This window comes from Piliocolobus tephrosceles, chromosome 3 (assembly GCF_002776525.5).
Source record: "Piliocolobus tephrosceles isolate RC106 chromosome 3, ASM277652v3, whole genome shotgun sequence".
Classification (NCBI taxonomy): Eukaryota; Metazoa; Chordata; class Mammalia; order Primates; family Cercopithecidae; genus Piliocolobus; species Piliocolobus tephrosceles.
Window position 1 is genome coordinate 143,888,474 of NC_045436.1, and position 16,138 is coordinate 143,904,611.

At 44.1% G+C, this 16,138-nt stretch overlaps 1 long non-coding RNA gene across 1 annotated transcript in view; it reads left to right on the forward strand.

Annotated features, from left to right (window-relative positions):
- The window catches only part of LOC111550853, a 97,768-nt gene that overhangs the window by 80,408 nt on the left and 1,222 nt on the right, over positions 1-16,138 (forward strand). The gene's annotated exons all lie outside the window — the stretch shown is intronic.

Here is a 16,138-nt window from a genome sequence, read left to right on the forward strand (position 1 = left end):
AGATTAGAAGTTAGGATAATACATGTTACACTACTAACTTTCAGCAAACTTTACTTTTGTTGAAAACCTTGTAAGTTTGGGATTTCAATTATTCTTTGCTATTAATAAGACCTCGTTCAGTCCATATTAACTTAGAATTTGTATAGATGGCTCTATGGCTGAATATTTTTTCTTACTACCGGAGGTTTGTGTGAGGTTCAACTCCCTGAAATTTGTGGAAGGCTCAACCCCTCAAGCCAGGGATGTCTCACCTTACCGCTCTGGAAGGTTGACCTGTTTCCTCCCTTTCCCCCTCTGAGGGTCCCTTGTACAGTTGCCATTCTTGTTGTCCTCTCTGGCTGCTCCCCGAAGGGAGAATTAGGCCCCTCTTAGTGTTGGTGTGCTGGTATAAATCCCATGACAGGGTCTGCCCTAAGCCATATAAAGTAAGTAGCTATGGAACCGCAGAGAGGACCCACTCACTCCTTCCAGCAGTAGGACTTGTCACCATCCACAGGAACAACACACAAAGTAGGGTTGTTTGTGATCACTCATCCCCACACACATTTAGCCCTCCAGAATTTGACCACCAAGGAAGTACTTTACCAGCTCCCGCAGCTTCTCCTTCCTTGGTCTGTGCACAGAGTCGTGGTGGCAGCATGTGAGGATCCTTTAAGCTAGGTTGCTGGCAAGTTTCTTTCCGCATTGTTGAGAGTTCGGGTTATTCCTCCCACTGCCGGCCCTGATTTCTCAGCCCTGACGCGGCCACCATGGGGCGCAGTGCCCTCCTCATGAGAGAGAACCAGAGACCGCCCCCAGAGGGGAATGTAATCCCCAGGGAGCCCTCAAATTGTTATAAAAAAAGTTTTGGTGCCACAAAAGAAATAGCACTGGACTACAAAATTTTCTTTTTCATTCTCAGCAAGGCAATGTACTTCTATAGAAGGGTGCGCCCTTACAGAAGGAGCAATAGTGAGCACACACTTGGACAAAGGAGGGGAAGGGATTCTTATCCCTGTCTCAAGTGGCGCCTGCTGCTATGTCATTCCCCTATTGGCTAGGGTTAGATCTCACAGGCTAAACTAATTCTGATTGGCTAATTTAAAGAGAGTGACGGGGTGAATGGTTTGTCGAGGAAAATGGTTATGGTAGAGCAGGAAATCAGAATGAGTCAGGGTGTAAAATGAGCGGGTAATCAGAATGAGTGAGGGTGGAGAGGGTAATCGGAATGAGTCAGGGTGGAGCATATAATCGGAATGAATCAGGGTGAAGCAGGTAATCGAAAAAGGTTGCTTTACAGGGAAGTTAAGTTTAAAGGTAGAAGGCAAAGAATTGAACATACTAACATACTGATTCTTTGAAGAGAAATTTAGAACTCATTTCTAACAACACCCACTAGAATGGCCAAAATCCAAGACACAGCACCATTATGCTGGTGAGGATGTGGAGCTACCGGATCTCTCACACATTGCTGGTGAGAATGCAAAATGATACAGCACTTTGGAAGTCAGACAATTTCTTACCAAGCTGAACATGGTCTTACCATCCATTCTAGCAATCATACTCCTTGGTATTTCTCCAAATGGGTTGAAAACTTACTGTTTGGACGAACGGAGGCAAGATGGTGCACTTCCGGGTTCTTCTTCACCACCAACTCTTCCCGCGAAAATGCAGCGGGTGCCCAGGGAGGGTGCAGACCAACTGGGCATGCGCCAGGTGACGTCAATCTGAAGAGACCAAGATTTACCTGGTCGCACCTGCGGAACGCCCCTGACACGCCCATGCCCCACCTATTGCCCTCCCACTCCTAGAAAAGCCGCTCTCCGCCATTGAGCCACGCGGACTTCCCAGCTTCCCAGTCCTGTCGGGATGTCTGAACTCCCTCCCAGAGCTTGGGGGAGGGGAACTCTGCCAGCCTTCTTTGCCGGAGGCCGACAGACTTCTTCTCCACATCTTAGGTTACTAAAATAAACTAGCAGTTTTGCGCCTGACCTTTGCCTACTTGCTGGTTCTTTTGTGCTCCCTCTGGTGGTCTTAGAAAAACAAGACACTTACAATCCCCCAAAAAACCCTCACACTAATGTTTATTGCAGCTGTATCCACAATTGCTCAAACTTGGAAGCAACCAAGATGTCTTTCCATAGGAGAATGGATAAACAAACTGCAGTGCATCTGTACCATGGAATATTATTGGCAATAAAAAAAGTTTTCAAGCCATGGAAAGATATGCATGCACATTGCTAAGAGAAAGAAGCCAGTAGGAAAAAAGACACATACTGTATGACTGCAACTATATGACACTCTGGAAAAGGCAAAACTATGAAGACAGGTAAAAAGAAAAATCAGTGGTTGCCGCAGGTTTAAGGGGAGAGAGGTATAGAGAAACAGGTTAAACACAGGGGATTTTTAGGGCAGTGAAACTATTCTTTAAGATGCTGTAATGGTGAATATTTGACATTATACATTTGTTAAAACCACAGAACTGTACAACATAAAGGGTGAGCCCTAATGTAAACTATGGACTTTGGTTAATAAGAACATATATTGATTCATCAATAGTAACAAATGTACCACCACACTAATATAAGATGTTAATAACAAGTGCAACTGTGGAGGGGGGACAAAGGAAGTTTATGATAATTCTATACTTCCTGCTTGATTTTTCTATAAACCTAAAGTTGCTAGAAAAAATAAAGTCTATTTAAAAACAAAAGCAAAAATGAGAAGAAACCTGTGCAGTCTTAAAATAAAAACCAAACCTAACAAAAGGTGGGGGAGCAGAATTTAACCAGCTGGAGAAAAGGCATGGAGAGTAAGGCACAATGGAATAAAAAAAATATTGCAGGCAGAGGGTGTGGCTAAGCAGGGGCTAAGGCGAGTGACGAGAGAGCTGTTCATGTTCCCAGCATTGCATGGAGTGCAAAGGAATAGTGGGGTGGATAGAGATGCGGCTCACAGGACATTGGACACCATGCTGGGGAGTTCTAATTTTATCCTGGAAGCAACGGGAAGTCACTCAAGGGTTGTAAGAAGGGAATGTCCTGGAGATTTCTGCTTTAGAAAGAGCATTCTTGTCGCATTATGGAGAATCTTTTTTTTTTTTAACTTTTTTTTTATTATTATACTTTAAGTTCAAGGGTACATGTGCACAATGTGCAGGTTTGTTACATATGTATACATGTGCCATGTTGGTGTGCTGCACCCATTAACTCGTCATTTACATTAGGTATATCTCCTAATGCTATCCCTCCCTCCTCCCCACTCCCCACAATAGGATGCGGTATATGATGTTCCCCTTCCTATGTCCAAGTGATCTCATTGTTCAATTCCCACCTATGAGTGAGAACATGTGGTATTTGGTTTTCTGTTCTTGCAATAGTTTGCTGAGAATGATGGTTTCCAGCTGCATCTATGACCCTACAAAGGACACGAACTCCTCCTTTTTTATGGCTGCATAGTATTCCATGGTATATATGTGCCACATCTTCTTAATCCAATCTGTCACTGATGGACATTTGGGTTGATTCCAAGTCTTTGCTATTGTGAACAGTGCCGCAATAAACATACGTGTGCATGTGTCTTTATAGCAGCATGACTTATAATCCTTTGGGTATATCCCCAGTAATGGGATGGCAGGGTCAAATGGTATTTCTAGTTCTAGATCCTTGAGGAATCGCCATACTGTTTTCCACAATGGTTGAACTAGTTTACAGTCCCACCAACAGTGTAAAAGTGTTCCTATTTCTCCACATCCTCTCCAGCACCTGTTGTTTCCTGACTTTTTAACGATTGCCATTCTAACTGGTGTGAGATAGTATCTCATTGTGGTTTTGATTTGCATTTCTCTGATGGCCAGTGATGACGAGCATTTCAGACTCCCATACAATAATAATGGCAGACTTCAACACCCCACTGTCAACATTAGACAGATCAACGAGACAGAAAGTTAACAAGGATATCCAAGAATGGAACTCAACTCTGCACCAAGCGGACCTAATAGACATCTGCATTATGGGGAATCTTTAGGAAAGAAAACAAGCCTGGAGGCAGGGAAGACTTTAAGAGGCTACTGCAATAGTTCAAGTGCAGGGGGGGTGATTGCTTTGCTAGTTACTCTTCATTTAAGCCTCCAGACCCACTCTGCTGTCTCTGCCCTACTCTGTGCAGAGAAACGATTTTGATCAAGTTTGAGCAATTATGGATAAAACTGCTAGAAACATTCCTGTGAGGATTTTTTTGTGGATGTAAGTTTTCAGCCCATTGGAGAAATTACAAGGAGTATGATTGCTGGAATATATGATAAGATCACGTTCAGCTTTGTAAGAAACAGTGTTTTCCAAAGTGCTGTACCTTTTGTACCAGCAATGAATGAGAGATCCTATTGCTCCACACCCTCACCAGCATTTGGTGCTTAGTGCAGGAGGGAGGAGCCTGAGGACTGCATCTCCTGGGCTCCCTTGCCCTTTGGTGTCAGTTGGGTTTGGCCAGTTGGAGGTACCGACAAGACTAGAAGACAGGAGGAGGAAGGGTTGGTGTTTTTGTCCCTTCACCCCAACTTCAGTGCTACACAGGCCACAGCCTCTTCCACATGCTCTCTTTGACCACAGCAACCACTGGGTGGCCACAGCCCATAGCCTCTTCCATTGGCTCTCACTGAGTCTTGGGAACACAGTAACCTCCCACTGCCCCCAGTGCTAGGAGTAGTAAGGGCATCACTCTTCTTGTCATCCAGGTGCCCCACTGCTCCTTGCTTTTCCATTCACCTTGGCTACATTTCTCAAATTGTCTCCTCATTAAAATCTCTTCACTTCACCCATCTGGGATGCATGTAGTTTTCTACCAGGCCTAATAGATACAGTTGTTATAGGAGTTATTAAGAAATTATTTTAGGCAGATAGAGAGGAAAAGGGGTCCGTGGGAAGTTTTTGTTTCTTTTAAAGCAGTTTCAGAAACATTTCTTTTCTAGTAGGAAAGCCCCAGCTCTTAGAGCTGGGCTGGCAAGCTTTGATATGCAAATGCAGACCATTAGAAACTAGGTCCACCCAAACATGGAGATTCCCACCCTTGTCCTCTTGCCCTTGCCCCAACATGTGCCTGACAACATGGCCACCCCCACATATCCCCATGTGTGTAGAACATCCTGGCGCCCTGCATTGGCATATAATAAGGCTAGGGTGGGACGGCCAGTTTTTCCATGGGCTATGTGAATGACACGCCTGGTCAAACCAATCCCCTGAGCCCTATGCAAGTCAGACACCATCTCCTCCAGCCTACTCATAAGCAGTCACTTTTCAGCAAGCACATTGGGTTTCCTCTCTTGGCTTGGAACCCCCCCTCCTTCTCTGAATGGGGGAGCGTCTTCCTTCTTTTAAGGGAAGAGACCACTCCTCATATTGTCTTATGCCCAATTTCTGCCTTCAAAGAAAGAAGAAGTAAAAACTAAAAGGCAGAAATGAAATCCACGGGTAGATTTAGCCTGGCATCACACCCCGGGCCTGGTAGTTAAAGATCAACCCCTGACCTAATCAGTTATGTTATCTATAGATTACAAACACTGTATGGAAAAGCACTGTGAAAATCCCTATCCTGTCCTGTTCCGTTCTAATTTCCAGTACAAGCCCCCAGTCACATACCCTCTGCTTGCTCAATCAATCATGACCCTCTCACTTGAACCCCCTTAGAGTTGTAAGCCCTTAAGAGGGACAGGAATTGCTCACTGGGGGAGCTCAGTTGTTAGAGACACGAGTTTTGCCAAAGCTCCTGGCTGAATAAAGCCCTTCCTTCTTTAATTCGGTGTCTGAGGGGTTTTGTCTGCAGCTTGTCCTGCTACACTTTCTAACCTATTACACTCAAAGCTCCTTAAAACCACTCTACGTGTGTCCATGTTGTTTTATCTAAATCGGCACAAGACTAAGGACCCTGGTGTTCCTCTAGTCATCGAAGCTGTATCACAGTTGCCTTAACATAAGTGGTGGTAGGAAGAGACACCAGAGACATCTGGAGAGATACTGCTCTTAGGCAAGGAACTTGACAAGAACAACGGGGCTTGGACAGAGCAGGGATGAGAGAGAGAAGTACGGGCAGGAAGAAGTTGTGAGTGATGACTGGATTTTTAGCCTAGTCCCCTGGGTCAATGGTGATGCCATTTACTACCATTATCTTGGAGCTGCTGGTAGATGCTGGAAGATGCTGGTAGGTTTAGGACAAACCACAGTTATGGTGACTATAATTTGAATATTAGTAAAAATCATTTTTTGCTGGCATGTTACTTGTAAAAACATACAGTTCAGTGATTCACTTCAGAGTCAATAACTCTCTAGGCCCATTTAAAAGGTTTTCAAAAACATGTCCTCGATTAAACAACAGATACCACTTATAGACCATGTCTGTTTTCAAGGGTTTCAGAGCAGTAATTAATCAGGAAAATGAAAAGGCAGAGACCTTATCTTTTTATCCAATTAGGAGAAATCTCTGTGAGTTTTGGTCACCAAAACAGTTTGATTTTGTTGAAGTGCAATATGATGAGTGACTGCTTTTATATCTTAGAAAATACCAATATTTACTTTAAACTTACAGTTAAACTAAAGGAAAACAAAATGGATTAATTAACTGTCACAGAATACATGGAGGCTGCGGCTGGGTTGCTACCACACTGCACCGTGAATGGGAAAAGAGGCACATGACACTTTATACTCTTCCCAACCGGGAGACGTTTCTGGCTTCCTCTTCGTGTTTTTGACTTCTTGTGTTCCGTCCGTTGACCACATGGGATGGGCTTGTTTCCACCTCCATACTTTTGCCCATAGATGCTAGACCATCTTCTGTCCTTCCTATCCCATGTAGGTTCTTCTCTACCTTAAAAATATGCCAATTAGACAAGGTGCAGTGGCCCACGCCTATAATCCCAGGACTTTGGGAGGCTGAGGCAAAGCAAGCAGATTGCTTGAGGTCAGGAGTTAGAAACCAGCCTGGTCAACATGGTGAAACCCCATCTGCACTAAAACTACGAAACTTAGCCAGGCATGGTGGTGCACACCTGTAATCCCAGCTATTCAGGAAGCCTGAGTAGACCGAAGCATGAGAATCACTTGAACCCAGCAAGCACAGGTTGCTATGAACCAAGATTGTGCCACTGCACTCCAGCCCGGGTGACAGAGCAAGACTCCAACTCAAAAAAAAAAAATTAAAAAGCCAAGTAGGCCAGGCATGGTGGCTCACGCGTGTAATCACAGAACTTTGAGAGACCAAGGCAGACAGATCACTTCAGTCCAGTTCAAGACCAGTCTGGGCAACACGGCGAAAACTGGTCTCTACAAAAAATACAAAAAAATTAGCCAGGTGTGGTAGCGCATGCCTGTAGTGCCAACTGCTTGGGAGGCTGAGGTGGGAGTTTGAGGCTGCAGTGAGCTATGATCGGACCACTGCACTCTAGTAGGGAGCTGGCCTCTTCTCCCAAGGGAGCCAATCAAGTTAAATGCTCTTCTTTTTAACACCCAAGGATGGGCTCATACAGTGGAGTTCTGGTCTGGATGGGTAGAGGGAGGGCTTTCTGATGAGAGGAAAAATGCTAGGTCTGATTCTGAGGGTGTGCTGGTGGCACTGGGAGTGAAGGGAGGGAAGATATGGCACCAGGCTTAGGGACATCCAGGCCAGAACTGGACTGCACTGAGAACCAGGGAAACAGCTTTGGATCTATGCAACTTATTTCCAAATAGTTCAGAAAAAATTACATATATGAATATATGTATATATGTGTGTACACATACCTACATATATGTGTACATAAAAAGAGGAGAGAGAAATCTGAGCCCAGGAGGCCAAGGCTGCAGTGAGCTATGATTGTACCACTGCACTGTAACCTGGATGACAGAGTGAGACCCCATCTCAAAAAAAAAAAAAAAAAAAATGTCAAGTACCAGTTCCCAGGAAAACCCTGCCAGATTGAGTTTTCTTCCTTTACTCAGCACCAGAAGAGCTACTTGAGTTTTCTTCCTTTGTTCAGCACCAAAAGAGCCATTCTCATACTTCATTTGAACTACCAGGATCTTCAAGTATTTAAATCATTACCGTCTAACAAAGTCAGCTGTAAGCTAATTGTTGCCCCATTTTCCAACTGGTTTCTACAAGACAGCAAAGATTCACTGAGGTTCAGGCCTGGAAGAGATGGCAGAGGCCGTGGAGTTTAAGTGGCTTTACCAATGAAAAGACTGCCAGACGCGGTGGCTCACACCTGTAATCCCAGCACTTTGGGAAGTCAAGGCAGGCAGATCACTTGAGGTCAGGAGTTTTGAGACCAGCCTGGCCAACATGGCGAAACCCCATCTCTACTAAAAATACAAAAATTAGCCAGGCATGGTGGCACGTGCCTGTAATCCCAGCTACTTGGGAGGCTGAGGCAGGAGAAACGCTTCAACCCAGGAGGCAGAGGTGAGCCAAGATCGTGCCACTGAACTGCAGCCTGGGTGACAGAGTGTGACTCTGTCTCAAAAAAAAAAAGACCAAGGCACTTAGTGTTTGGTGGAGCCAGAAGAAGGACTCACCCTTCTGACTCTTGGTTCAAAGCTCTTTCCATCTGTATGAGAAGTGGCCTGAGTCTGTACTTTTGGTTTCTAGTCTACCTCCTCCTTAGCAGAACAGATCCATCCTAGAGAAATTTCAGGGAGCAAAATGGAGTACAAACAAAAAACACCATGCCTACTTGAAATAAAGTTGCACTATAGTTTCCACTAGATAGAATAAAAATATTAAAAGAGGCAACAATCTAAAAAAAAAAAAAAAACCCATACAAACAAAATCCACTTCCTTTTGTATCATAAAAAACAAAACATTCTTACTGAGAAGTAGAGAGAAGAAAATTAAATTAACCCATAATCGCATCACCCACAGACTTGTTAGCATTTTACTCTATTTCCTCGAAGGATTTTTTTTAATCCATGCATGACCAAAAAATGTAACTTTGTATATATAAAGGAAAAAAGTAACATCTCAATTTTGGAAATTGATAACATATTAAAAATATTACCATACTGTACTCAAAAAGTTATGAAATAGAGGGATGGAAAAGAAAAAGATAACATCTCACAGTTTCAGGGATGAGATGTAGGTACATCGGTTTTCTGCAAAGGAAGGAAGGATTAAGAGAAGAGGCTTGCTAATGTGTGGGGACTCATATGGGATTCTGGAAAGGTGTCCTTTCAGTATGGGGTGGTCGCTGTGGTGTTCCAGGAGCACATGGCTGTGTCTGGTCATTGAATGTTCCCAGGGCTTGTGGGTCATTTGGACAGCAGCCAGCGACAGCAGCCAGCAGATGGGCAGCTAATAGCCTTCCTTCTCCAGTGGCCCAGGGCCAGGGGACCATTACCCACACCTGAGTCTCCCCGCAGCTGGAGAGAAGGCAGGTCATCCCATTGCTCTGTGGACTCAGTTTGGGTCAGAGACAAGGACAGGCTCAATAGTAGGTCAAAGTGAGGCACTGACTTGGCTAAGAGGGTCTCTGTGTTCTCATTTGTGAAAACATGACTCAAGAAAGGAACTGCTAAGCCAATCATCCAGAACACTAAAAATAGAATTCTCTACTGAGTCCTAAGCCAGAGCCAGGTCCTGGGCAAGTATGCTTTATATCCCAAACACAGTGTCCCCAGGCTGAAGGAAGTGATGGATCCCAGTAACACAGATTTCAGTGAGTTGGGGAGCATGGGCTTATGCAGTGGTTGAGCTCCTCCCCGCTGCTGGTGACCCCAGGGGTAGGAGCAGGGGACTCACCCATGTCAGGAACAGTTCCACTTCCCCTGATGAGGAGGCAATATGGGGTCATGACTAAGAGTAGCGACTCTGGCATCTGACCGTCTGGATTCAAATCCCAGCTCTACCTTCTGTAACATTGGGAAAAGTTCCTTAATTTCTCTTTGCCTCTATTTCCCATCTGTAGAATGGGGATAATTAAAAGTACTCGTGGTTATTGTCACAGGGTTGTTGTCACCATTAAAAATGATCATGTGTGTAAATTGTTTGGCAAAGTACCTGGAGCTAAATGCTCTATAATTTCTAGCTATTACAGTAATTAGAGTTCACCCTCACCCACATACCATCCATGTTCTCCTCCTCTCAGCATGTGCACATGCGCATGCGCGCGCGCGCACACACACACACACACACACACACACACACACACACTAATGTCCCCGAACCCCATGAGAAGGCTGATCCGCCAGGCACAGCCATCTCCCACAGAGCACTCTAGGATCCAGGGCACAAACTGCAGCACTGGGGGAAGAGAGGCCCTCCCGGGTCTCAACTGCTGTTCTGATGCCTAGAGTCTCACAAAACTCTCTACACACATAGGAACTTTAGGGTTTGCACTCAGTCTTTCTCTTCTCTTTCATTTCTACTGAATCTCAACCGAGTCCTTCTTTCGTGTGACACCTCTGAGCAGCTCTCACGGTTCCTCTGTGTGAATTAGAAAAGATACTCATACCGCCCAAGCAAATGCAGCCCAGTGGCCAGATGTCAGCCCACTTGCCCCTTTGGCCAGGCCCTCTTGTACTGTGAACACCTGGACTTTGTGGCCTGAATGGCAGAATGGAGCCTATGACATGGCCTCCCCTTCATTCCTCTTCTCTTCTTCTCTCCCTCTTCAGCACCCTACCCAGAATGACTTCTCCCTGAACTCCCTCCTGAAACAACATCAACAAAAAGCCTTAATGTGTATCAGCTCATGCAAATAGATATTTGGGTGGGAGTAGGGAATATCATCCGTCTATACATGAGAAGTATCTAGAATGTCAGTTAGGGACCAGCGAGAATACCCTACTAATACATGATTATCTTATTTAATCCACCAGGCACCCTCATGAGCAACTTTTATTATCTCCATTTTAAAGATGGGGAAACTAAAGGCCAGAGAAGTTAAGTGACCTACCCAATGTCACACAGTGTAAGTAATGTGGAACATCAAACCCAGGTCTGTTTTACTGCAAAATCTACCCTCATAACCCACTAGTCAGGTTCATCATAGCTAATGTGATCCAACTTTCCAACGGTTAAAACAAGAGCTACTCAAAGCAATCAAATATTAAGATGTAATCAGATATTATCAAAGCAGTTATACAAAGAATAGTGTGAAGTAAATAAAAAATGAATCAATATATTTATCAAAAGTGATCAAAGTGTAATTATGATGGGTAATCAAATCAATCAAGTATTAATGTGCATTAGCATTTTCAACATCTAATTATAGAGCACATAATCAAAATATAATGGTGACAAGGGTAATAACAGTCACTCTTTAAAATTGCTCATCTAAAAATTCAACATTCTTATCCAACCAGAGCCAAATCCAAACTCTAATAAATCTGATGGGCATCACTCAGAATCCTTCTCTGGTCCCCCAAGAACCCCTCTAATTAGAGTGCTCATATGGTTTATCTTTTACATTTTGAAACTGAAAGAGAACTCTGTTAATAATTACATCAGATCAGTCGGTCCAGGCAGACACAGACATATGAACACCTTACCTGTAATGAGCTCTGTTCCCCAAATTTAAAATAATTGAATCCAAATTTTAAAAGAATAATTATTAAGTCCATATTTTGTGTGGAACCGATGCTAGATATTAGAAATACAATTGGCAGCAAATAATCATTTCAGGTTTCATATTTTCTGTTAGGAAACACAGACAAGTAGATCTTAGAAAGTTAAGCTACAATGCAGTAAACTTCACAGTGGGGACAAAACAGAATGCTGTGGAAGCACATAGAGAAAGAATTGTTGCAGTTATCTATTGCTGCACAAAATACCATCCCAAAACATAGTGGCTCAAAGCAATAACAATTTTCTTGTATCTCATCAATGTTGTGGGTCACAAATTCAGGCAGGGTTCAGCTGGGTGATTTTTGTGTTAACCGTGGCATCAATGGGGGTCACTCAGTGTCATCCATTTTGTGGGTGGGCTGGTCTGGAGAGTACAAGATAACCTAGTTACATGTCTTGCTCCCTGGCAGAGATGGCTGGAATGCTGGATCTAATTGGAATTGTCCCCTAGAACACCTACATATGGTCTCTCTACCACGGTGGCCTTGGGTACTTGGATTTCTTACACAGCAGCGCAGGGCTCCAAAAGTGAGTGTTCCAGCAAATAAGGTGGAAGTTGCATGACCTTTGATGACCTGGCTTTAGAAGTCACACCATTTCACTTCCACCATACTTTATTGGTTGAAGCAGTCATGAGTACATGTCAAGCAGATGTGACATAGTTTCTACCTCTTTGGAGTGAGTGTCAAATAACTTGCAGCTTTCTTTAAAAATTGCCTCAAGAACCAAAGCCAGATTTTGAGGATAGAGGCAGGATTCTATAGCTGAAGGATGACTAGGAATTAGCTCACAGAGAGAGGGGAAAAGGATAGGTGGAGTTTTGCAAAGTTCCCCAAGATGAAAGAGAGCATGGATTGTTTAGGAAAGTGAAAGTGGTGAAGCAGGATGTGTAAGGAGAATGGAGAAAGAATTTGCACTGAACAAATGCATGAGATGATGATACCGAATTCAAAATCTGGTGATGTTTGAGTTCAGGATCTGGCACATAAAAGATGTTCAATAAATAAGAATGAATGAACAAATGAATGAAAGAATAAGCAGAATGAAAAGAGAAGATGGTCTAACATAATGCTTTCAGACTTCTTTTTTTTTTTTTTTTTTTTTTTTTTTTTTGAGATGGAGTCTCACTCTGCACCCATCGCCCAGGCTGTAGTGCAGCGGCGCGATCTTGGCTCACTGCAATCTCCGCCTCCTGGGTTCAAGCTATTCTCCTGCCTCAGCCTCCCAAGTAGCTGGGATTACAGGTACCCAACACCATGCTCAGCTAATTTTTTTGTATTTTTAGTAGAGACAGGGTTTTGCCCCGTTGTCCAGGTTGATTTTGAACTCCTTACATCAAGTGATCCACCCACCTCGGCCTCCCAAAGTGCTGGCATTACAGGCGTAAGCCATGTGCCTGGCCCGGACTTTAACAGAAACCTTAGGAAGAAATACCTGTTGTATTTTTTATGTGTATAGTTGTGATAGATTACATCACAGCCTAATACACAAAAGCACATACACACACTTATATGTGTTAAAGTTTCAAGAAACAATATTAACCTGTATTATGGGTAATACGCTCTGACATCCAATCTGTTCTCTTCAATTCTATTTCATTATTTTCCAAATGCGGGTCATAATTCACGGAATTGGTTCAAGGCTCACCAAGGCTTTGAGACTCACAGTTTGAAAGACACTGGTCTCAAAGAAAGAGAAAAGCTTAGAGACATGAGGGTCAAGTTAAGTCCTGATTCCATTCCTTGTGATTTGAGCAAGACACACTTACCTACTTAGCTCCATAATATGTATTTCACAAAGTTGTTTTGAGGTAAACAAAAGGTGCAAAAATGTTACTGAAATCTACAGAGCATAAAGCATAAAAGTGTCCTTTATCTTCTTTCTTTTTTTAATATCCTGCCGATCTGACTTTCTGTGAGCATCATGATTTTCAAGCAGGGGATGGGGCTAGGGTGTCTCCAGGAACTGGATGTGGGGAGAGCGGACAGCCAGTTATTCTCTTCGCCTGTCAGGCCAATTCCCCACCCTTCTCTTCCTCTCCCCTTCTCTGTGGATTGCATTACCCAATCTGCTTGATCTTTGGCTTCCATTTCTATTTGACCACTGGGTGGCACCGGCGGGAAATCAAAGGACAGGAAGAAAAAGACACTGGAGTGCTGAGCCCTCTGTTTCCTCCTCACCTGGCCACATCTTGGCAGTGGCTGCACTCTAGTATTACCACAGCTCCTGCCTTCCCAATTCTGTAACATCAACCCCCACCCCAGCTTCATCAGGCCTGGGGAAGCACCAGCCCCACTGTGGCTAAACCTGAGCTTCATACTCCCATTCCTCTCAGTAAATAACCTTGTCACTAAACCCTTTTCCATTAGACCCTCTGAGAGTGCCAGATGTCCCCTGTGTGATCTGACTGACCCAAGAGGTCGCATGAAAATGGGCCTAGGACCCTTTGTATTTGTGGACATGGGAACCAAAAGAGAGAATCAACAGGCTGGGGTGACATCATCATTGGGCATTCTAGACCTTCGAAAGCGTGTTTATCCTTCAGGTCATCCTACACTGACTACGATGTCAAAGCCAAAGGTTAAGTCCTGCTTCTCTCAAAACTCCCAAATCTCTCCCATCTCTGAACTATTACCTAAAATTCCTTTAACCAAAGACCAAGTGTTTAACTGGGTAAACAGGTAAACAGACATTAAAAACTTTTAAATATGAACTTCTTCAGAGGAAACCCATTGAAGTGAACATGTTCTGGTTTCAGTTGGGGTTAAACCTCTCGTCTCGGTGCTTTTGCTCCCTGAATGATCATGACCTTGAGAAGGATGTGTGTGTGTGTGTGTGTGTGTGTGTGTGTGTGTGTGTGTGTGTCGGGGGGGATGGGTGCTGTGGGGCAAGGGATAAGAAGAGACACTGTGATGTTGTGATATAATAAGAAATATTTATATTGGTCTTTCTTTCCTGGCACACAGCTTCTAAAACCCTTGGAATCTGGGAAGAAATAAGGGTTTATTTGTGTGCTAAGGAGGTGACTGATGGCTGGGAGCTCCTGGATTGCTTCGGGATGGGGGCTAGTTGGATGGGAACCAACCACGTGATTAGAGGGCTTTCAGCCCCATCCCCAGACCTCAGAGGAGGAGAGAGTGGCTAAAGGTTGAGATGATCATCAACGGCCAGTGATTTAACCAGTCATGTCTAAGTGATGAAGCCTCTATAAAAACCCAAAAGGACAGGATTCTGAGAGTTTACAGGTTGCTGAACATGTGGAGGTGGTGGAGGGTGGTGCATCCAGAGAGGGCATGGGAGAGCTGTGCCCCTACCTCTATGACTTGTCCCATGCATCTCTTCCATCTGGCTGGTCCTGAGATGTATCTGTTGGGACTCACAAAACAGTGCCCCAAAGTATGGTGTTTTGGCATGCTGAGTGCTTTGAACTATAGGAGAATCTCTCTGACCTCCTGATCCCTTGCCTCTCACCTCTCATTCCCTCCCGAGGCCCTCTTGAAGCACAAGGAGATGTTTTCTCTGCAATTTCCCATATCTGACTGACGGAAGTTCCTTCAGAATGAATGTAGTTGCTGTGAACCTCCTCCCTGATATCTTCATTAACCAGAGAAGATTAATTCACACAGCAGGAGAGGAGACTAGAGGACTCAACTCCCAGGACACAAGGCCTGGACAGACTTTTCACCTATTCTTCTGAGGGCGGCAGCCTGTGAGATTTTATCTGCACAATAAGACAATCTTTATTCACAATGCAGTCTCTCCCTTCACCCTTCGATAGCTTTTCACCACCACCCTCCAGAAACCTCCAAGTTTCAATTTCTCTGTAGTTCAAACTGCTATTTAAGCTTCAAGTATCTCGCCCTTTTTTGAATCTCATACTTTGAGATTCTCCCATGCATATGCATTATAAATTTGCGTGCCTTTTCTCCTGTTCTTTTATCTATTGTCAGTTGATTTTCATAGATTCAACTTACCAAAACTTCAGAGAACAGAGGAGAAGTTTAAAACTCTCCTACAAGTCCTTTTATAATAAATGGGTAATACTAAGTCAATCACTTTCCTGAGTTCTGTGAGCAGTGGTAGCAAATGATCAAACTTCAGGAGGGGGTCATAGGGATCTCTGATTTATAGCCAGTAAGTCAGAAACACAGGTAACAGGCCAGGCAAGGTGGCTCATGCCTGTAATCCCAGCACTTTGGGAGGCCAAGGTGGGTGATTCATGAGATCAGGAGTTCAAGACCAACCTGGCCAAGAGACCAGCCTGGCCAATATGGTGAAACCCCGTCTCTACTAAAAATACAAAAGTTAGCTGAGCATGGTGGCGTGTGCCTGTAATACCAGCTACTCGGGAGGCTGAGAAAGGAGAATTGCTTGAACCAGGGAGGCGGATGTTGCAGTAAGCCGAGATTATGCCATTGCACTCCAGCCTGGACGACAGAGCAAGACTCTGTCTCAAAAAGGAAAGAGAGAGAGAGAGAGAAAGGAAGAAGGAAAGAAAGTGAGAGAGAGAAAGAGAGAGAGAGAGAAAGAAAGAAGGAAGGAAGGAAGGAAGGAAGGAAGGAAGGAAGGA